The sequence below is a fragment of the Nannospalax galili genome, unplaced genomic scaffold (assembly GCF_000622305.1).
Source record: "Nannospalax galili isolate Female #2095 unplaced genomic scaffold, S.galili_v1.0 scaffold175, whole genome shotgun sequence".
Classification (NCBI taxonomy): domain Eukaryota; kingdom Metazoa; phylum Chordata; class Mammalia; order Rodentia; family Spalacidae; genus Nannospalax; species Nannospalax galili.
In genome coordinates this window covers 1861402-1873971 of record NW_008336314.1, presented here as the reverse complement: position 1 = coordinate 1873971, position 12570 = coordinate 1861402, and the positions used below count along the sequence as shown (strand labels likewise).

Sequence of the window (12570 nt, the reverse complement as noted above, 5' to 3'; positions counted from 1 at the left end):
ATTTTAATAACCTGAATATGATCGTGTCTTTTATCTCCTAAGTACCTCTCAGTCTTTTACACAGGATCAATTCTAAACTCATTGCTTGGCAAAAATGCCTTCATGGTATATTCCTAGTTATTTCTGCTATCATGAGAACCTCTTAGAATCTCAAAAGACCCTTGTGGATTAAGCATTTTGGACTATTGTTATGAGTTGATTTGTGACCTAATGAAAAGATGTACTGAAGTCCCATCCATCAGAATCTGGCCATTTTTTTTTTGGTAATAAAATCTTGGTAGAGGTAATCAAATTTAAAATGAGTTCATGATGGTGGGCCTTAATCCACATCACTAGGATTGCTATAAAAAGAGGAACTTTGGGAAAGACATGCATAGAAGGAAGATGGTGTGAAGGCACCACCGTAAAACCTCAGTCCTGGAATGATGCACCTAGACGTCAAGGGATGCCCATGGCCACTAGAAGGCAGGAGACAGGCACGGGAGAGTTACTTCCACAGTTTTGGAGGGAGCATAGCCTTCCTGACACTCGTCTCGGGACCTGTGAGACTATTACCAGCCATAGGAACACAATACAAGTGCTCACTGCTTTCTAAGAGCTATGCTTGCCTTCATCTCTTCAGAAAGAACAAAATATAGTGTGTTAGACTGCTCAAAGGTTCTGAAGGAGGAGAACGAAATCTGTGACTTTTTCATAAAAGTAAACGTTTTGAGTTAGGCACTGCAGGGCATGTGAGCTTCAGCAGGGAAAGATGGAGGGCAGCATTTCTTTTTCTTTTTTTTTTAACTTTTAAAAAATTTTATTTATTTTTATTTTATGTGTATTGCCTGCATGTAGGTAAGTGCACCCATGTCGTGCAATGTCCGCAGAGGTCAGAAGAGGTTGTTGGATCCCCTGGGACTGGAGTTACAGTTGTTAGCTGCCATGTGGGTGCTGGGATTCGAACCCGGGTCTTCTGCAAGAACAGTGTTCTTAACTGCTGAGCCATCTCTCCAGCTCTGGAGGGCAGCATTTCTAACTTAGTAGGTAATTAAAGCATGGTCATAAAAGCAGAGCCATATAGCAGATCATTTTTAAAAGCAAAAGAGGTGTGTCTATGATTTGTGTATTGTGTGTGTAGATCAAATTCCAAGAATATTATTGTCAATGAATCAATTTGCTTAAGCTCCTTCTAGAAGTAAGAACATATAAAAAGAATTCTACTAGCTCACTTTGTTATTCTATATCAGGCTTTCATTCAAGAAATCTCATACAGTTGAGGACTACTTGGTCGTTATTAGAACAAGAGGCTAAGGCCATACATGGGCTATGTAGTAGTTTAAGGCCAAACTGGGCCTATGTAGCAAGACCTTGTCTGAAAACTAAAACAAAATAGAGTGAATGAACAAATACATGAATAAATAAATAAGTAAGGTGCTATCATAAATCTGTTACTATCTTACTGGGGAAAACTTTTTAGTAGTATAATCATTAAAGATTTGTTTTTATTATTGTAGTCATTTATGTGTGTGTTTGCACACTTGTGTACAGTACTCATGGAGGCTAGGAGAGGACATCAGATCCCCTGGGGCTAAAGTTACAAGTGGATGCGGAACCTCACATGGGTACCGGGAACCATACTCTGTAAGGACAGCAAGTCCTCTTGACAGCTGAGTCATTCTCTCCAGCACCTGAATCATAACCTTTATTATCATTAAATCATCAAAGGAATGAGACTTCAACAATAAAAAGAAAGATTTTAGTATAAATGATCTTAAATTGAAAACAGCTTTGTAAAAAATATTCCTACATTTTTTTTCTCATCTCCTCAAAGACAAGGAAAAACAGTCTGTTTTGTGGGGGAAGAAAACAGTGCTTTCAACTTAAACACACGTGGAAGCACCTATTCAGTACGGTCAAGGGTCCTGATGTCTTCTTAGATGGAGGGTGAGGTTGCCTGGGGTTATGGATTCTAACACTTCCTCACAGACAGGCCTAAGAAACAAGAAATCACAGTTGTTCCAAAGATTCTCTTGAGTCTTTTCTTAGGGCTAATTGTTCTTTTTAAGATAATAGGTAAAACTAATCTGTTTATACACAGGAGATTTCTTTTATTTTCAGGGGCAATGTTTCAATAAAGGAATTATAAGAACCTGGAAGGGCTAATGGTATCCTCCTGAACTAGGCAAAAAGATATGCAGCATCTTTTGAGGGGAACTGCCACTGAGTTTTCCTCTTTTACCCTTTGCAAAGTCTTACTTAAAAGATTATAAATATAGTTTTAAAATAGGAAAAACCCAACTAATAAAATGAAAAACAATTAAATCACTGCACTATTCATATAGTTAAATATTTAAAAACTGGTCATAATTTAAAAGAAAAAGATTTTAAAGACAAGTAAAAGTATTTATTATAGCACAAGCTAGGAAATGCATTGTGTGGGGCTGCCCATGGAAAGAACTTCATGGTGGTGGGCTCACAGACTAAGCCTCCATTTATGAACTGCCCGGCTTTGCATTGCAGCCTGAGCCTCAGGCTGGGAGATGTGAACCATGTGCCCCAACTCCCTGGAAGGTCTGCAACTCTTCAAACATCCTGTGTCTTCAATTTCTGAACTTTGTAAATACTTTGCCTCTTCACTGCCCTTCCTCTTTTTCTGCACCAGGCAAACATCTACTTACTCTGATCTGAAAAATTCTCCATTGGACTAGAGATATGGCTCAGTGGTTAAGAGCACTGGCAGCTCTTAAAGAGGACCTGACTTTGGTTCCTAGCACCCACATGGCAGCTCACAATTATCCATAACTCCAGTTCCAGGGGCTCCAACAACCTCTTTTCATCTCTATGAATATTGTATGCATGTGGTGCATCTGTATACATGCAAACAAGACTTTCATACATATAAAATTAGATTCTCTGGTTTTCTTTACTGTACTCCAAATTTTATTTTAAACACTTTACATACATAGACTTACCTAATTCTCTCTATAATCCTTTAAAGTATTTGGTATTATTTTCAAAACCTCATTTTTTGTTTTTTTATTTTATGTGTATGAGTGTATTGCCTGCCTGTATGTAAGTGTACCTGTGTCATGCAATACCCATGGAGGTTAGAAAAGAGTGTCGGATCCCCTGGAACTGGAGTTACAGGAGGTTGTAGCCACCATGTGGGTGCTGGGCATCGAATCCAGGTTCTCTGGAAGAGCAGCCAGTGCTCTTAACTGCTGAGCCATCTCTCCAGCCCCTCAAAGCCTCGTTTTATAGATGAAGAAATGAAAGAACAGAGAGACCTTAAACCTAAAGTTGTAAGGGGAGCTCTGGAATTTGAACACAGTGTCCAAGCTTCATGTTCTTTTGTGAAGACTTTTTCATCCCCTCAGAATGAATCAATGCTGTTTTGCATGGTGGTGCTTGTCTGTAATCCCAACATTCTATTCAGGAAATTGAGGCAGGAGGATCATAAGTTCTAGACCACCCTGAATTACACAGCAAATTTGAGGCCATCCTGGGATATGTAGCAAAGCAACGAAAAAAACAATTGATCAATCTTACCACAAATTTCAAAGTATTCCTAGATTTTTCATTGGTACATCCCAACCTACACTAAATCTTGCTTGTTAAGGAAAGAAATTGAATAAATTTACACTTCATACTCTTTCCATTTGCAAATAATTTATAAAAGTCAATCAGAAAAAATATAGCATATAAACCAAAAGTAGAAAGATTATTCTGCAAAGCCTGAAAATCAACTGCCTTTTACTATGACTGAAATAGCATGCTTTGCCTTTGCCTCTTTATAGTAAAACACAAGCCTCCAGGCAGAAGGATTGTTAATTTAAAAAAATCTTTTGGAGGGCTGGAGAGATGGCTCAGCAGTTCAGAACACTGGTTTTTCTTGCAGAAGACCCAGGTTCAAATTCCAGCACCCACATGGCGGGTAACAATGGTCCATAACTCCAGTCCCAGGTGATCCCACAGCCTTTTCTGACCTCCATGGGCATCGCAAGACATGGGTGCACTTACCTACATGCAGGCAATACATGCATACACATAAAATAAAAATAATAAATTAAAATAATTTAAAAAATATTCTTTCGGAAAAACAAAACTCTGGACATTGTGATGTGCTCCTTTAATCCCAGCCCTCAGGAGGCAGAGGCCGGTGGATCTCTGAGATTGGGCCATCTTGGTCCACATTATGACTTCCAGGTGGGCTGGGACTATGGAGACCCTATCAAAAAACAAAATCAACACCCTCCCAAACAAACAAACAAACAAACAAACAAAGAAACCCAACCAACCAACCAAACAAAATAAACCAAACAAGCCTACAAAGATTTTTAGGACGTTTCTTAGTAGCCTTCTTTAAAATTTGGCAATAAATGATAGTTTATCTCTCAACTTAAGTACATTAATGTCTCCCTAAAGGACAATGCATCTATTATCCTCTTGTTTCCAGAGGTTTTGGAGCAAAAGCCCCTGCTCCAGCAGCCCAATAGAATAGGCTTTGCCACTCATCCCAATATGTCAATTATAGATACTAATAATGGTGAAGAGCATAGTGAACAAATTCATTTAATGTGGCTATAGTGGATAAAGGAACAAATAAATGAACCTAGTGACTATAAGTCCATCTTCAGGGTACTGACATGGCTTTAGCTTTGAGTAGAGAAAACATTGAGGCACGGCATGCAAGAAGTATAAATAATCAAGCAGTCCTGGTCAAGGTTGGTCTAGTTGATGTATTTCTGCACGTTGTTACCACTGTAACAGATCCTGAAGTTGTTACCACTGTGATATTTCTGCAATTTGTTACCACTGTCATCACTTGAAAAGAGTAGTTTGGTTCTTATGAGATGATCACTTCTGTTCCAGGGTAGGGTCTCACTATCATGGGCAACTGCCCCCATTTGGGTGCAATCTGTGGGTACACTAGTTGCTTGGGGGTAGTTTGAAGATCATGTTTCAAAAATATTTATCTATCAGTCCTGTTGTTCCTGGAAGCAAGAGGAAAGGCTAAAGAGGAAAATTCAGAGCCAGAAAGGTATAAGATGGAATTAGTAGTTATACCAGTGCTTTGTGCCCTTCTTCAAATCCCCTGCTATTAAGCCATCATTTTATTTCAATGGAGGATTAAAGTTTAAATGTCATTTTTCCCTTTTCTTTTGTTTATTTTTATTTTATGTGTATGAGTGTTCTGCTTGTACAGATGTAAGTGCATCGTGTGTGCAATGTTCATGGTGGTCATTAGAAGATATCAGATCCTCTGGAACTGGAGTTATGGAAGGTTATTATCTGCCATGTGGGTGCTGGGTCTTCTGCAAGAGCAGTCAGTGTTCTTAATCAGTGAGCCAGCTCTCCAGATCCCGCAAATATCCTTTTCTTTAAAGATTACTTCCTAATGATAGGCACACTGTAGGAATACTTTAGTGGAAAGTCTTGAGTGTCAAAAAATTTTGTTTCTGTGCCTTTTCCTGGGATACAATAGAGGTGTCTCTATGGTAGTATGAATTGCGTGGGCACCCGTCTTACAATGCAATAACTTGCATGGCACCCAAAGAGAAAGGAAAAGAAAATAACAGTCCCCAGCAATAAGAACGAGTTGATCTTAGTCAATTACCAAAACACTCTATTGCTATGGCACCGACAGAGGCTATGTGATTGTCTAGGTACTTGACTGCTACAGTTACATTTTTTAATAATTGGGGATATAAACACAACCCTCTGTCTTGATAAGAGCACAGATTCCTCCTTGGGCAGCACTCATCATAGCCAAGGTCATTTCGTATTGAAGGAGCACTTTGCAAATTTGTGTGTTCTCTTCATCTAAGAGGGTGATGCCTTTCCAGTTTGATTAAAAGAGGATGTAAGAATTTAACTATGGTTTTTATTTGTAATTCTACATCAATAGAAGCAGCTTCTGGGGCAAGTAGGGCCAGGGCAAGGTGTTATAGAACCACCAGGAGTCTCTCTTTATATGATATCTGACTTTTACAATATCCCTGTTTGGGGGTACTGCTAGCAAATAGAGATGATTCATCCTGGAAGGCATGAATGACCCCAGGTGCATCAACTAATCCAACTATAGACCATATAAGGTGGCATGTCCCTCACAAGCCATAGTTATCTTCATGGCATAGAATGTGTCCCTGGTTTTCTAGAGTAATTCTGCCAGTTAAACCATTAGATTCAGCTGGAGTTTGTCATAATGCACATCTCTTGGGGATAAAATTCAACCCACTGTTTGGGGAGTCTAACGGGAATCATTTAGTTTTCTATAGTTAGCCAACCTTCATCCAAGCAGGTGTGATTTTGACTTGTTTTTCTCTTAAGGCAAACACATGGTATTTTGTTTCAGCCAGAAACATCTTAGGATCTCCTTTGCTTAGAGGAAGGAGGGAGACATTCTCTAACAGGTGAAGGATAATACACTCTCTAGAATCCTAGACTACTTAGAGAAACTTTATGACACAGACAGATTAGCTGGCTGGATTTTCTGAGGCAGTCCATCAGAGGCAGAGAGGGGGAGCTCCTTGCACACCCAATTAGCCTGGTAGACCTTAGAAAAGAAACAAGCCCAAACTTCAAACAAGCTACATTGGATCTAACTTTGAGTAAGAAAAAGGCATAGAGAGTAGAGCATGACAAGAGTATATTTGCAATTATGTAAGTTGTCTCTTTTGGATCTTTTTTTATTTTTATTTTTAAAATACATTTTAATTGAATTTTTGTGTATTTCATACATAAAAATCATATTTATACTTCCTTCTCCCTTCCCCTTTGACGCCCTCCCACAGGACCCCCCCTCCCCAGGGAGTTCATACATTCTCTCATTTGTATTAAGGCCTATTATGTAAAGTTAGTGTCCCGAGATGTCCCTCAGTGCAAGTTCATCCACTGGGGTTTAGTCAACCTATTTAGAGTCTCTTCCTTCGAAGAAGATCAGCTCTTCCTCATCCAGAAGTATTCAACTGCCAATAATTCTTTGACTACAGTTGGGGCTTGCTGTTCATTTCCACAGTTCTGGGCTGGGTTTCCGACTGCTTAAGTTTGCATGGGTCTTGTGCATGTTGACACCATTGCTGCAGGTTTATATGAGAAGGGGCCCAGGCACCTGTAGGACTATTTCTATATGGTCATACACCTCCTCCTTGGCTCTTACGACCTTTCCGTCCCCTCTTCTGCAATGGTCCCCGAGCCCTGGGTGGGTGGACCTCAGTATAGGAGACCTGTCCAAGGACCCACACTCTACCAACTCTTATTCTCTGTGTTTTGGCCATTTGTGGCCTTCTGTGTTCCTGACCCTCTGTTGCATGAGGGAGCTTCATGATGAGAATTGAAAGATGCATTAGTGCTCTCTTCCTCCATTGTTTTATGGATCTTATTTTTTTAAAGAGATATTTGAGGTTCCCCAGGACAGTTCCCACCCTTAAGATGACTGTTGATCCAGTAGAGGGTCAGGAGGGTCACCTGATGCTGTCATCTTTACTCAGATGCTGTGGATCCACAGCTTAACCTATAGTTTTAAGGAATTGTGAGTAGTTAAGAGTATGTCTTAAGGAGTTATCTACTTTTCTATTAGTTAATCTTTGGGGTCCCAATTTCTTCATGTCTTTAATAGGACTTGATCTGACTGAAGGGGTATAGTATACCTGTAGGGTAGGCTCTTATCCTAGAAAAAACAAGTTCATGTAAAGAAATTGGAACTCAGTTAAGATGTTGCACATATTTCTTTTCATGGTCTCATTGTGGGGAAAAGATAGACTATTCTCTTTATATATTTTGGCTAAAGTCTTTTTCAGACTATGGTTCATCTTTTCCATCATTGAGGCCTCTAAGAAGCATGTATTAAAGTTTCCAGTCAATTTCTAGGGCTTTACTCATCTTCTGCGTTACTTTAGAGACAAAGGCAAGAGTATTTTGTTTGAATTGGTTGAGTATACCATAACTGGGAATGAGGTCCTTTAGCAGAATTTTTGCTACTTCTGAAACATTTTCTGTACTGATGTGATGTGCTTTAACTCAACTGGAAAAGACGCCAACAATGACCGGCAGATATTGGAAGTTTCCAGCAGCTTTGGCATCTAGGTGTAGTATACTGGTCAGTCTAAAAGGATGTGGCCCTCAGTATCGGATATCTTGAACTCTCGTCAGCTGTTCCATGTCTGAATCAACTCTTTCATTGTTTGTTGTATTCCTTCTCTGAGTTGTGGTCTGACAATCTCATTTAATGAGTCTCTCCCGTAATTAGAGTCTCCACACACAGTTAGCTCTACGAGAATTGAAAGACGCATTAGTGCTCTCTTTCTCCCTTGTTCTATGGATCTATGTTCTATGGATAAACTTTTTAGGCAACAAGACAACTCCCTGAGAGTTCACCTTTCAGTCAACTTTTTCAAAAACTTAAAAAAAATTTTTATCTTTCCAGACTGTGATTTTTATTTCTAGAAGTTCAATTAGGTGGTTTACATTTTCTGTAGGGTACAGATGAAAGCACATGAGCTGTAGAAGAGCAACAGAAAAATAATGGAAAACCTCTTGGTGCCTAGGAATGAGAAAAGGCCAGCATCAAGATGTGGTGCCCAGGACCACATGTGGAGTTCAGGCCAGAGCTGACCATCAAGGGAGGTGGGAAGTCCATTCTAGAGAATCAGTTCCTCCAGGACTAGAATCCATAAATGACAGAAGCCTCCCTTGGTCCCAGCATAAGCCCAACACAGAGGCAAAGCCACTGCCATGCATAACCCAAGACCTCTGAAGAGGGGGTTGTGGGGAATGTGGTCACTCAGAGAAGGCTGAAACTGCTGCTCAACATCGCAAAGTCCTCCATCTTCCAATCTGCTCCATCAGTCCATCACCAGAGGAATGTGGAATTGTGGTTCATGGTTGGGGACCACAGCTCCAGGTTCACATGAGTGGACCACAGATCTATGCTTATGGGAGGGGACCAGTTCCCAGGAGGTGATAACAGGTCTAGGCTCACGGGTCATACTTTCAATTATCCTGGTTCTTATTTTTTTTCCTGTCTCCATCTCTCTGTCTACATGATTATGCTGTGTTTAAGAAAGAGCATTTGGCTCCTGTGCAGAAAAAAGGCAATAGTTACTTGCTGACTTGTGTTTCTGTTTGATCACTTCTCAGTTCAGGTTCTGTAAGGTGGTTCTGAGTTGCTGTCACTGTCATCACTTGAAGGGAGCATTTGTTTCTCCTAAAATGATTATATCTGCTCCATGGTGTGTGTCTTCACCCTCATGGATAATTACCTCCATTTGGGTGCAGCCTGCAGGTTCACTAGTTGCTTGGTTGTAGTTTAAGTCTCAAGCCACAAAAATGTTTATCTATCAGTCTTGTTGTTCTTGGAATTCAAGGTAACTCAAAAAAGACAAATTAAAGAGGCAAGCACAGAACAAGAGGTAGACGAGCTGGCATTAGACCAGGACCAATGTCTTCTCTCATGTTACTGTTTATTTGTTTTCAGTATTTAATTTTTTTAAGTGTTTTTGTAAGTAAGCAAGTGTAACCATCCTGTCAGGATTGAGGGTATTTTAGAGAGATATTCATGCCTCCCTTCAGCTATCAAACTATTAAGACCATGGACTCCAATCTGGGACCTGGTGCCTGCCAAAGGGGGAACTTATCTCCTGGAAGATATTTCACACAGTGCTGACAACTTACAGAACAGACTGGGAGCCAGGAGCCAAGAAAATGATGTGCCAATGATGAGCCAATAATGGGTGACTGCTTAGTAATGCTCAACACTTGTCCCATTCAAGCTTACACCTCATGTTAAGACCACAAAGACAGACTTGGGAGGTCACTGGACTTCTTTGTTCATCTTCCTAATGCAGCCACATTGAATAGATATCCATTCTTTACTTTCAAAATTAGTTCTCTCTCTAATTGGCCTATTGAGGATGGGTTGTTAGGGCTGTTAGGGTGTAGGCTTTGACACTAACAACTAAAGTAACAGTTTTGGTGAGGCATGCCAGGAAAAAGATACATTTTTTGTGTGTCAGCCATTTGCAGCAAATTGACCCCGAGTGGAGAGGAAAGATGGAGTGGTCACAGAATCACTTTATTCTAGGGATATTTCTTATCTTTCTGGTTTAACCAGCATAGCTATTTTCTACCTCTATTTGGCGAAGCAGAGAAATGAGTATTTAGACTGTTTTGAATTCTCAGGGAAGTCTAATGCTTGATAAATTTCTCCCTGATGAGTGTACCTCAATCTTTGTCGTTTTGCTCGATTGGGTGCTCTTTTGAGCTATTTGGGTTGTGTTGCACTATTTGGGCTACTATACTATTTATATGACAGGCCTTGTCAATTTGGAAGCTCTTTGAACAAATTTGGAATATTGTTAAACTATTTAGGCATCTGCCATATGACAGGAAGTTTGAAGTGTTTTTGTTTTGGGGCTCTTCTGGCCAGTTTTTATTGAATCATTTTGGTGTTGAAGAGATCTCTATAGTGATTTATATAACCATGAAAAATATCGAGTCTGTAGTACCTTGGTGACCAATTGGGAGAATTTTAGCTGATTTCTGTTTTGTAAACTCATGATGATTTATCTGAGTGCACTGTGAATTAATGTAATTGTTTTGTGTCATTTTGTATTTAAAACAGCGTGGATAGAGTCAGGTATGGTGGCACATGCTCTTAATCCCAGCACTTGGGAGGCAGAGACAGGCAGATTTTTGTGAGATTGAGGCTACTCTGGTCTACATAGTGAATTTTAGGCCAGCTGGAGCTAGGAAGATGCTGTCTCAAAAAAGACCCCCCTAAAATTAAAAAAAAAAAACCCAGCATGGATAAAACTTAATCTGCCCCTAAAAATAACCTCTGGATACTTCAGTTTTGAATTAATAAAACCTTATTGCATACTAAAATTACTGTTTTGGGAATGCTTAAAGTGTATGTATATGATATGAATATTTTGAGGTTGATGTTTGAAGTAATATATGAGCCTGTTTCTGTGCTTTTTAAAAAAAAAACAACTGAGTAGCTACAATTCAGGAATTAAGAGTTAACTCTAAAATTTAGGACTAAGGGAAAACTGGTTATATAAAGTTTTTACCTCAGTCAGGTCCAAGTAAAGTGTTAGCTAGATAGAGTATGAATTTTCTTTACTTCTTGATGGAATGCTTTGCATCTGATGCTTTTAAATGTTATTTTTAGAAACTGATACTGAAAAAAATATTATTACAGTATTTATAAAAGATGATTTACAACAAAGACAAAAACACAATGAGAATTTGTCATAAATATAATTTAGATTTAACTATGTATTAAAAAATCCAATAAAAGTATACTGCCTTATAAACTTAGGTACTCTTAACTTCTTAAAACCTATTTAAATGGTACTTTGAATAGGTTTCAAATATCTTTAAAATGATTTAAATAAAATGTTTGTGCAAAATAGCATTTGTTGGAGTTATAAATTGAAAATTTCATTAAGCTACTTTTTTTTCAGTTTAGACATTAGTTTATTATAAAAGGGAGGCATGGAAATTATTTGCATGATGAGACGTTGTTGAATGTCAGTGGAATGGACAGCTTTGTGTGATGCTATTTCAACAGTGATTGTAGTCTATATGCTTCCCAAGAATGACACTGTCTCTAAATAAGAAACAATCTTGTCATCTAGAACTACTTTGGTGCCTCTGTATTCTGGGAGAATAACTTTGCCTCCATCTTTCACACTAACTGGTTGGATCTCTCCACCCTTTCCTTTGGAGCCTGATCCCACAACTTCTACTGTTGCTTGCAATACATTTCCTTGAGGTTTATCTGAAAGCATAATATACTTTTGGTTATAGTTTCAGATGCTCTCCTTTAGACCAATACTCTGTCAAACAGCAGAAGAAACTTTCTAATTGCTTGTCCTGCCATGACGGGTCCGTGCTGCCGCTGCAAGGAGGGATCCGCAGTCTGGACACACGACATGTGAAAAGGCTGCCCCTTAAGCTACAAAGTTTGACATTGGCTACATAAACTTCTACAAGGATTTTTTTCCCATGGAATTTTCACAGCCATGGAAATAAATCTTTGGGCATGTCTATGAGGATTATATAGATTAGTTTAACTGAAATGCTAAGGCCCATCCTAAATGTGGATGGTACTCTTTCAGTGGCGGGGGTCCTAGACTGAATAAAAAAGAAAAATCAAGTTGGGCACAAGTGTTTATTGTTTTGTCTTCTGCAAGAACTGTCAGTGCTCTTAACTTCTGAACCATCTCTCCATATTTTTAAACAGCTCTAACACTTGTCAAAAGTGTAAATACAGGAAATCTCTTAACCGTGAGACCCTGTACAATAAAAGCACAAGTTACTTGCTTCCAACATACTCTGGCACAAAGTAAACCTTCTTAGTCCAAAAGGGGAAAACGGTAATTTCAAGGAAAGATCAGACCAACGTGAAATGGAAACACAGCAGGGCAAACACTAAATCCTGCAGCTCTGTGTCTGGCATCTGGGACTTCTGATGGCATCATCTGGACTCCAAAGGGAGCTCTTCCCCTCCAGCTTTACTTCCTACAACAAACACATTCTCTTTCTTGGGCTAACTCCATTATGCTCTCTGTTGCTTTTCTT

At 39.2% G+C, this 12570-nt stretch overlaps 1 pseudogene; it reads right to left on the bottom strand.

Annotated features, from left to right (window-relative positions):
- Positions 1 to 11550: 11550 nt before the first annotated feature.
- Positions 11551 to 11869, bottom strand: LOC108490722 (annotated as a pseudogene).
- Positions 11870 to 12570: the final 701 nt, after the last annotated feature.